Source organism: Mustela nigripes, chromosome 13 (assembly GCF_022355385.1).
Source record: "Mustela nigripes isolate SB6536 chromosome 13, MUSNIG.SB6536, whole genome shotgun sequence".
Taxonomy (NCBI): Eukaryota; Metazoa; Chordata; class Mammalia; order Carnivora; family Mustelidae; genus Mustela; species Mustela nigripes.
The window spans coordinates 54,021,331-54,031,133 of record NC_081569.1 but is presented as its reverse complement, the minus strand read 5'-3'; positions in this window follow the sequence as shown (position 1 = coordinate 54,031,133).

Below are 9,803 nucleotides of genomic sequence, written 5' to 3'. Positions count from 1 at the left end.
ATCCAAGCCCTGCCCACTTCTTCAGCCTAACCTCCTTCCATTTTCCTACTTCACTCTCTAGTCTTCTGCCACACAGCCCTACTCTTAATTTCTTATATGGTCAAGATCTTTCCCGCTTCAGGTTCTCTATACACACAACACTGCCCCCTCTTCATTCATTGCCACCTTACTTGATCATCCCACCCTACTTGATCATCTGTCCATCAGGTGGTAGTTGAAATAGTAATCCTTTAGAGAATCTTCTCCCAGATCAGCTGCTTAACTCACTGACCACCCAAGGAACCCCAACAGATACTTCAGTTTATAACTAAATAATTATCTCTATGTTTTTGTGTTTGGTTGCTTACTGTCTGTTTTGTTCATGTAACTGCAAGTTTCACCAGGCTGGTGCCCAGAACAGTACCTAAAATGTTAGTAAATTGCTCAACAATTTTTAAATGAATGAATGAGGACTATGATGACTGTTTCACATGTCTGCTAAACATTGACAAACTCTCTCTCTTTCAACTCTTTTGACACTTACTTCACACAATACATGTGACGGGGGTCAGACACCTGTTTATTATCATCTACCAGTGGTGTGCTGGAACGGGCTGATACAGGTTTAAGACAGCCAGTTCTCGGCTTCACTTCCCATTTTCACATTTAGTGACATTATGTTGGTAGCCATGATGGAAAGACTTATATCACAAAAAAATAAACAAAAAAAAAAAAAGACTTTCTTTTTCCTTTGAAGAGCCACTTTACCAGCACACCACTGACCTATCTACACCCAGCCTCATGTTAGTAATTATGGAGCCACCATTAAAAACAAGTCATTGTTACTGTTTGGTAAGAGGTTTCCCTTTGGTAAGTAACTTTCTCTTGAAGTCATGCTCATTCTTCCAATCACATCTCTAACCTGCTGGATGATCTGGCAAGATGCTTTGCTTCCCTTATCTTGGCCCTCAATTTCCTTATCTGTGGAATGAATGGTCCAACTTGATTGTCTGTAAGGTTCTTTATAGCTCAGAAAAATTGCATGGTTCTAAATGGTTAGGCATGTGAACCACATTTCTAAGCGAGTCTAAGAAGAAGTCTAAGAAAACGTCATTGTAATACTTCCTTTCCTATGATTAAAGGACTCCCAGGAATTCTATTCGGGCACAAAAGGGTGAAGTAAAATGACCATTTTGCTACAAAGTTAAGTCCGTTTTCTTTTAGCCAAAGAAGGGATTTGGCATCTGAGGCTAGCAGGAGACCTCATGGGTTTTCCCCACGTATACCATTAAGGAAATCCAGTAACCATTTGACAGGGAAATAAGATCACTATTTTTAAATCAATAGGAAAAGGGCAGAACAACAAGAGATATGATTTATTCTGTGACCAGAGTGCATAAAATTGACTGGAGAAACTAATCGAATCAGACTTGATAAAACTGATGCTGCCTTATAGTCCCTGTGCCTAGAAGCCTTGTCAGAGCTGATCTGCTATACTTCCTGATTTAAAATACAGACTGACTTCTCCACCCCTTCTGAGTGGCAATCCAGCTGCACGCATTTCAATTCTTGTTTGTTTTTTAATCACTGTTATTAAAAATAATGTGAAACTTGATGAGGCTAAGTAATGGCAAAATGGTGTCTATTGATACCTGACACCTACAGAACCCCCAGGTAGAGCTGGTTCTGGGCTCTCAAGGGCCTCTTTCCACTCTCCCTTTGTGCCCCTCCTCAGCCCCAAAGGCAGGAAGAGCCGCTGCCAGGTTGGCTTGTTCAGCCCACTCATCCCAAGCTCCCCTGAAGCTGCAAAGCGGCAGGAAGCCAGCCTGATGTGTTCTCCCCATTCAGCACAGCCCAGCCCAGCCGGGGCTCTGCTGTGCTGTGGGTCGCCATGTTGGCATCCGGCTCCGAGAGAGGCAAGGCTGAAGTCTTCCAGGTCTGGAGTTACCAGCCCAGGGGGCTGTGGCCATAGCAAAAAATGAGGCTCAGAGCCGGGCCACCCCAGAGGGCAACTAGACATTTGTTTGGGCCTGAACCTTTTGCTCTTCCCAGATGGAGGATGAAGACAGTGAAGATCTGGTGCTCAGAATGGTTGAATCCACCCTCCATTTCATAGATGTCTACACCAAGCGTAGAGAGGGGGGTGTGGCAGGCCAAGGGGCATAAAGACACAGTTTCTGCATTTGAAGAGTACACCATCTAATGTGTGAGATTTTATATGAACAATGAAGCAGAATAAGTGGTAATATAAGCATACGTGCAGGTTGCTATGGGAGCCCAGAGGGGATATCTTAGACCAAAAGAAGCTACCACATGCGCTGTGTTGTGTAGGAGAAGGAAGAGTCAGATGAAGTGGGTTAGAAAGGGAGTTGCAGGCAGAGGGATGTGCACAGAGCATTAACAGTCTGGCGCGGTGGGGAATCCCAGGCAGTTTGGTGTAAGAAGGACGCAGAGTTGGAAAACAGGGCTGGAGACTCAGCTAAAGTGGGAGGAAGCAGCCAAGCGAGGGAGGGATTTGAAAGCCTTGGGAAGGAAACTGACCTCTGTTCTGCAGGAGTTTGAGAACTTCCGAAGAGTTCTGAGTAAGGAAATTATATAACCGATTTGTATAGATAGATCCCTCTGGTGCAGGGAGAGGATGGGTTTAAAGAGAGTAAGACTAAAGGCAGGCAGATCCATTAGGCTTTATGTGAAGATATCAGTGCTCCAAAGCAGTCATGTTAGAGACAGAAAGGAGGGAGTGAGTCTGAGAAGTATTTAGGAGGTTAAGATCAGAAGAACTAGAAGTACTTGAGGATGGACTAAATACAGGGAGTGGGATGATGAGGGAGAAGGATTTGCCTGGGAAGGCTGCCAGGTTTCTTGCCTGAGTGCAGTGGGTAGAGCTGTATTTTGCAAAATATTTGCCTTGTAACACCAGCTCTACTGGATATGTGATGGTATTGCATCAAAAGTGGCTATATCCTCAGATAAGTTTGTGAAATGTCAACTTAAACAAAACTAAGCCAGAGCTCTCTGCTGCAGGACTTCTCAGAGCCTTTAATATGTTGCAGCCCCTGCTAATAATAATAACTATCACTGTTAAACATTTACAGAAGTTCTACTTATTATGTGTGCTTTGAGCAATTTGGAAAGAACCAAAGTTCCTGAGAAAACTGTCCTAAAACTTGAAAATAATGTGTGAGGAAATACACAAATAATGAACTAATAATGTAGTAATATGGGTCATGAAGCGAGAAGCTCTCAATGCAGGTGATATGAGCCAAAGGCACTGTGGGACATGGGCAGATAAAAAACCAAATCTTTAATACACATTATTTTAGGTCCCCCTAACAACACAATGAGGTATGTATTTCGTACCTATTTTACACGTGGGGAAATCGGGGGTCATAAAGATTAACCAACCAACCAAAAATTCCACACATCTAGCAAGGAGTAGAATCTCATCCTTAACAATTGCGTCATATCATTTCCATGTGCTAATGGATATGGTGAATCTACAAGGAAGGGAAGGTATAGCCTGTGTGTCTCCCAAACTTAAATGACCACAGAACCCTGCATTTATGGAGCATCACACAGGATGAGTACTCGAGGTGTATTTTGTGGAGAATAATGCTGTTAAATAAGATGAGGAGTGCAGACTGGTAAAAAGAGAATTGTGTTTACACAAATCCTTTCCAGGTAAGGAGATACATAAGAGAAATACAGCTAATATGTTACAGAAATCCAAAGTGGGCAGAGGTCGCTTCCAATATTGATGTCCAGGGAAAATACTAGTTAAGATGTCATCAGTTGCCGGTAAGAGAAAGCCCCACAAAAACATGGCTAATGAAAAAAATTTACTAAAGCACAGAACAAAACCCACAGATAGGACAATCACCCTGTTGGTTAACTCTGTGGCTTGACATCAGCATCAAAAATGCAAGATTTTTTCTGTTTTTTCTGCTTTGCCATTTTCAATATGTTCCATTGTCCTTGGAGGCCTCAAGGTGGCCGGCGTGGTTCCAGATGTCAGGGGCAGATAGCAGAACTGACGTGACCATTAAGACAGCACGTTGGCCACTCACTGGGCTCTTGGTCAGGAGGGGCAAAGAGGGGAGGTATAAAGTGACGTGACTAAGAAAACATCTCTTTCTACTCTAGGGGGAAAAAGGTGACACTTCCTGCTAAAAGCATTTCGAACATTTCTTGAGTCCATTGCCACATCGGGATTGAACCAGGCTACGTAAACACAGACACAGAGCACTTACTTGGGTTGAGAAGAATGAGCAGCCCTGAGCAGGCAGGTAGCCGGTGCTCAGTGGAGCGCACCGGGGGGAACCAAACCTCTGGGTCCCAAAAGCTGATTGAGGGAGCACACCACGATGACGGAGAACATCGAAGTAAGGGCCAGCCCAGTGCAAGGCATGCCCTCTGCAGAGAGCATAGGCCAGGAGCACTGCGAGCCCAGACACACATCAGAGATGACCAAAGTTTATTATGAGGGGCGCCTGGGTGGCTCAGCCGGTTAAGAGTCTGCCTTTGGCTCAAGTCCTAATCCCAGAGTCTTGGGACTGAGCCCTACATTGGGCTCCCCATTCACTGGGGAGTCTGCTTCTCCCTCTCCCACTCCCTGTGCTCGTTTGCGTGCTCTCTCATTCTCAAATAAATGAATAAAATTTTAAAAAAGAAGGAAAGGAAGTTTATTATCAGTTCCCTTGTGGGTTGTGTCATAGACTGTCACAGGCCTCAGCCGGACGTGCGCTGAGAGAGTGCATTCAACCAGTTCTCAAAACCCCTAGGTTTTCATCATTCAGAAAGAAATTCGAGGCTGGGGAAATATTTTCACCTGACTTTTGATACTCTGAAAACATTACACAAAAACTTCCTCGACACTCGAAGTTTCTCTTTTTGCAGCATTTGAACAGTACTCTTCTTCCTCTCTTTAAGTTTGCTACCATCTTTCTTCTTCCTTTTTCTTGCATTTTTAAGGATATTTCATTTCCTTCTTCCTTGCCCTTCTCACTTCTTTTCTCATTACTTTGACTTATAACTTTGTATCTGCTTTCGTTTTGTTTTGCCCTTTTTTTTTTTTTTCCATCAGTGTTTTTCAGTGAATTCTCACCCAGCCAGGGATGTCTATGTTGGTCTGTAAATCCTTTGGCTCTATTCTCTTCCTTGAGAGATTTTATATACCACATGTTCACTTGTTCCATCTCTTGAATACCCTTATTTCTTTTCCTAGTCTAGTAGAAATGTGCTGATTTTCTGACACTCTCTACAAATCAGATCTTGCGCCAGTTCGCCTAGCTCACTCCCCTTTTAATGTAAAGTACAAAAGGCCAAACCACAATAAATAAGTAACCTTTCATGTTGTTGACATTCTGACGAAATACTTGCTTCTACGGATCACTTCATTAGGTCATGTTCCTTTCACTTTTGCCCAAGGCTATGGTTATGGTTCTGTTCTAAAACACCTTCCTGATTGCAGTAGAACGGTTCCCAAACTTTAAGTACTCAAAACCACTCTTCTTTCAGATTTCTTTGTGGGTTGTTCACAGAGCTGTCTCTTCCTAATTCTCATTGAAATCCCACATTCACAGAGGTGGAGAAAGAACAGATTTATTAATGTGTGTATGTCCTCAGCTTCCCCATGCCCTACTCCCCTCTCCTGCTAGAACCAGGTAAAGGGGAACACACAAGCTTTCTTTAACTAAGATGGAGAATATCTAGAGATGGCAGCCTCTGGTAAAAGCTGGAGAAAGAGAGGAGGCCATAGCAAGAAGCTAAGTGATTCATAAGAGAAAGAGGTGGGTGAGAAGAAGACAACAGTTAAAGAAAAAGCCAGTCGGGAGAGAGAATTATTTGGTGTGCAAGCAGTTCCAGAATACCTTCTCTCAGTTGGGGAGGAATAGCTTCCAAGAAGCTTCTATGAGGAAATTGCCATTAGGGTAAGCACAGAGGAACAAGAGAAAGTCAATAGTCAGGTGACACAGGCCAAATCTCCAAACCAGGTCTTCATACCTAACCTAACTGCAGTTTCAACTTTCCTCAGAAAGTAGTCTTAGCTGGTCAGGAATTTTCCAGTCAGCACCAGTGAGGTAATGTGTCATGGGGCTCTTTCTGTCCCCTAAGGGAAGATGAGGTAATAGGCATAATAAGGCCCTCTGCTCTACTTTCTGAGGGAAAGTGACCTTGCCTGGAACAGTCCTTTCTTTCCTTTTGTTAATAACGTCCTGGTCCTAGCACTCTAACTATAAAAGCCTTCCATTTTGTTTAGCTCTCCCAAATTCCCCTCTGCTTGCTAGGTGAGATGCTGCCCCATTCATGAATCACTTAACAAAGCCAATTTGATCTTCGAATGAACTTGTTGAATTTTTGTCCTTTAATAGGTTTCTTCATCAGCCTCATTTAAAAGTAAGACACAATGGAGATCACATCAAAGCTGAAGCATATGCCCTGCACTGTCCCCCACTCCCCAGATCCTCAAATTGAATGAATTTCTGAGACTTACATTCATTATTTTTAATAATGAACCTTGTCCTAAGTATGTAACATCCCTTCGGGTATTTGCTAATGGTGATATAAAGTGATCATGGCTATCTCAGTATTAAAGACATTTCTTTCATCTTTTTCTCATCCCCTTGATGTGTTTGATGTAAAATGAGTGGAATATATTGATGCAGGAGAACATGTATATGACTTATAAAGAAAATATAAATATATTTTGAGGGGCAGTGCCCCAAATTTCGATTGATGGGGTGGGTCTGTTACCAGGTGAATTGAAGATCCCCCCAGGCCCTGGATCCTTGACTCAACCTCTCCCAAAGGTGTCCTTGAAAGTTCCTGGCCTTATCTCAAGACAGAATTCAAGGACAGGTACACAAGAGAGCAGATGATTGACACAAGTGGGAAAGTTTATTAGAGCAAAATGTATACTCGAGAGATATGAGACCAGGCAAGATAGAGAGAGAGCTGTATGTCTTGGAGGCTGGGTTTCTACCTTTTATTCACAGTTGTCAACTAAAAGGCAGAATATTCATTACTTGCAGTGGGAAATAGGGTTTCCCACTTTTTCTTCCTAATTTGGTTGGGGGTTTTCTGTCATGGCATCCGCCACATTGGGCCTGTATAGTTTTGAATAAGGAAAGGGTTAAGGTATAGACAGGGAGAGGTAGGGGGGTCCCTGGTTGGGCTCTGAAACTACTTCTGTAGGGCAGAAACTCAAAGACAGAGAGAACAAAAGATAAGGAGGCAGACCACCTGGCCTTGGACGATTGGGGGTATTTTTCTTTGGAGGCTACAGTGTATCATAGAAAATAGCCAAACCTCAAGGAATTAAGTCATTAGGGGGTTATCAGTAGTCCATGCTCAAACCAAGATGGCATGAGAAACTCAAGGCGCAAGTTTCCTAGTCCATTCTCTTTTTTTTTTTTTTTAAGATTTTATTTATTTATTTGACAGACAGAGATCACAAGTAGGCAGAGAGGCGGGCAGAGAGAGAGGAGGAAGCAGGCTCCCTGCTGAGCAGAGAGCCCGACGCGGGACTCGATCCCAGGACCCTGAGATCATGACCTGAGCCGAAGACAGCGGCTTAACCCACTGAGCCACCCAGGCGCCCTCCTAGTCCATTCTTAATAAAAGCTGCCACTAGAACCCCTCAGTGCCAACCCCTTTGGGACCCTTCTCACTCCAGAGAGCTTCTGGTCTCCTTTCCACTCTCACCTTCACTTAACAAACTTTCACTTCACCCTTTTGCACCCATGAGATTCATTCTTCAATTCCGTGAGACAAGAACCCTATAATCCTGTAACGGTTTGATCTAGCTTCTTGTGGTGTGCTGCCAGGACAGACTTCTGACTTTGCCAATAGGTGGCCATGACTTTGTTGCTTGGCCTCCAGCTATCCTGTTGGAACACAACTAACTGCCTATTCTAAGGTATCACTTAGTATACCCTCATTAGGCAGCCAGCTTGGTGGCAGCCTTGACTCTCAGAGGAGTACTGACCATCTTCTGGTTGCTTCTCAGTCTCTAGGAATGGCTGAGTTGAGAAATGGGCTGATGATAATAACCCATAGGCATTGGATGGGCAGTGCTTTCTCTCTGGTGAGTCTTTGAAGGAAGAGCTTCGGTCTGAGATGCAGATTTTTCCTGCCCTGGGAGGCTGGTGTCAACAGGGGCAGAGAAAGAAACTCTCACTGTGATTCCTTCTGCTCTAGTTGGCACTGAGTGTTGTGGACGCTAATTGGGACAGAACATGGTGCTCCCTAGCCCCGTCTTCTGGTTTGAAATCTCCACATGCCTGAAAATCAGAGACTTGTTTTTCTGGTTTGTGCTTGGTTTCTAAATAAAGCAACAGATGTTTTGTTTTTGCCTCTTTCTTTTCTGTCCATGTCTCCTAATGTGGGTGATATTAACCAAGTGTGACAGGTTTCAGGTTTTTATTTATAGCAGTGGAAAATGGTTTTCATGTCTTTGCAGAGTTCTGGGACTCTGCGCCTGTCTTTCCACTGCCTCAACTCAAACTTCTGGAGGTTGAGAGTACAAGATACTTGAAAGTTCTAGAGGTTGGGAGCTTCATCCAAGGGAGAGAAGACAGCATGAGGACTCTGATGGAACTTGCTCAGCATTTTCACTTAAGGTGAGATACATAATGGCTTAGCTGGAAATGTGGGGCTCATTACAAAATTCTTAACCATCATCATTTAAAGGCCTCTTATTTGACAACATCGACACTGCTAGCAAGATTGAAGACTTTCTTAAACTGAGGACTCAAAATGATGCTTGCCTTAAACATTTTATTTTAGGTCATATGATATATATATATCCATTGACCAATCATTCAATGTAGAGTCAATGCCTTTTACTTTGAAGAGCATCTGCTGACTATAGTTCTATATTACCTTTCTTAAATAAATCATACTTATAATGCATTTTATTTCCTTTATAATCATTTTTTCCCTCAAGTGGAAAAATAATTTTAAAACACTTGCAAAGCTATCTAAGTATATCTTCCTCTAGATTTTTATAAATTCCGCCCATCCACTATCATTACGCATGCCTGATCTTTAAAATCTGTTTCTCCTGCACCTAAATTGATAAGATTTTTAAAATAAAAATACATTTTATTGGATCTTTTATAAGATCAACATCCCTTTCTTTTTAAAACTCCTTTTTAAAAACAATGATGTATAACTGACATACAATAAACTGCACAAATTTCAATTGTAAAATGTAGTAAGTTTTAATATAGGTATACAACTGGGAAACCAATACCACAATCAAGATAATATCGATCATCTGAAAGGTTTCTTTGTGCCCCTTTGTAATTTCTCCACTCTTCCTCCCACACTATTACCCTCTACCCTTTCCCAGAGACCACTAATCTGCTTTCTATCACCATAGATTAGTTTGAATTTCCTAGAGTTCTATATGAATCGAACCATACAGTACATACTTTTTTTTTTGACAGGTTTCTCTCATTTGGCACAATTTTTTTTTGAAATCTATAATGTATCAATAGTTAATTTCTTTTTATTGCTTAGTATTTCATTATATGAATATACCACAATTTATTTATCCATTCATCTGATGAATATTTGGGTTGTCTTTTAGTTTATTCAAGATGTTATATCAAAATACTGCAGTTTGGGCAACTTCTAAACACAGAAATGTATATCTCACAGTTCTGGAAGCTGGAAAGTTCAAGTTACAAGCACCAACATGGTTGCATCCTGGTGAGGTCCCACTTTGTGGTTCATAAGGACCTTCTTGATGTGTCCTCAGGTGGTGGAAGGGGCAAGAGATGTCAGCAGGTAGTTTCCTTTCGGGGGTTATTATAAAT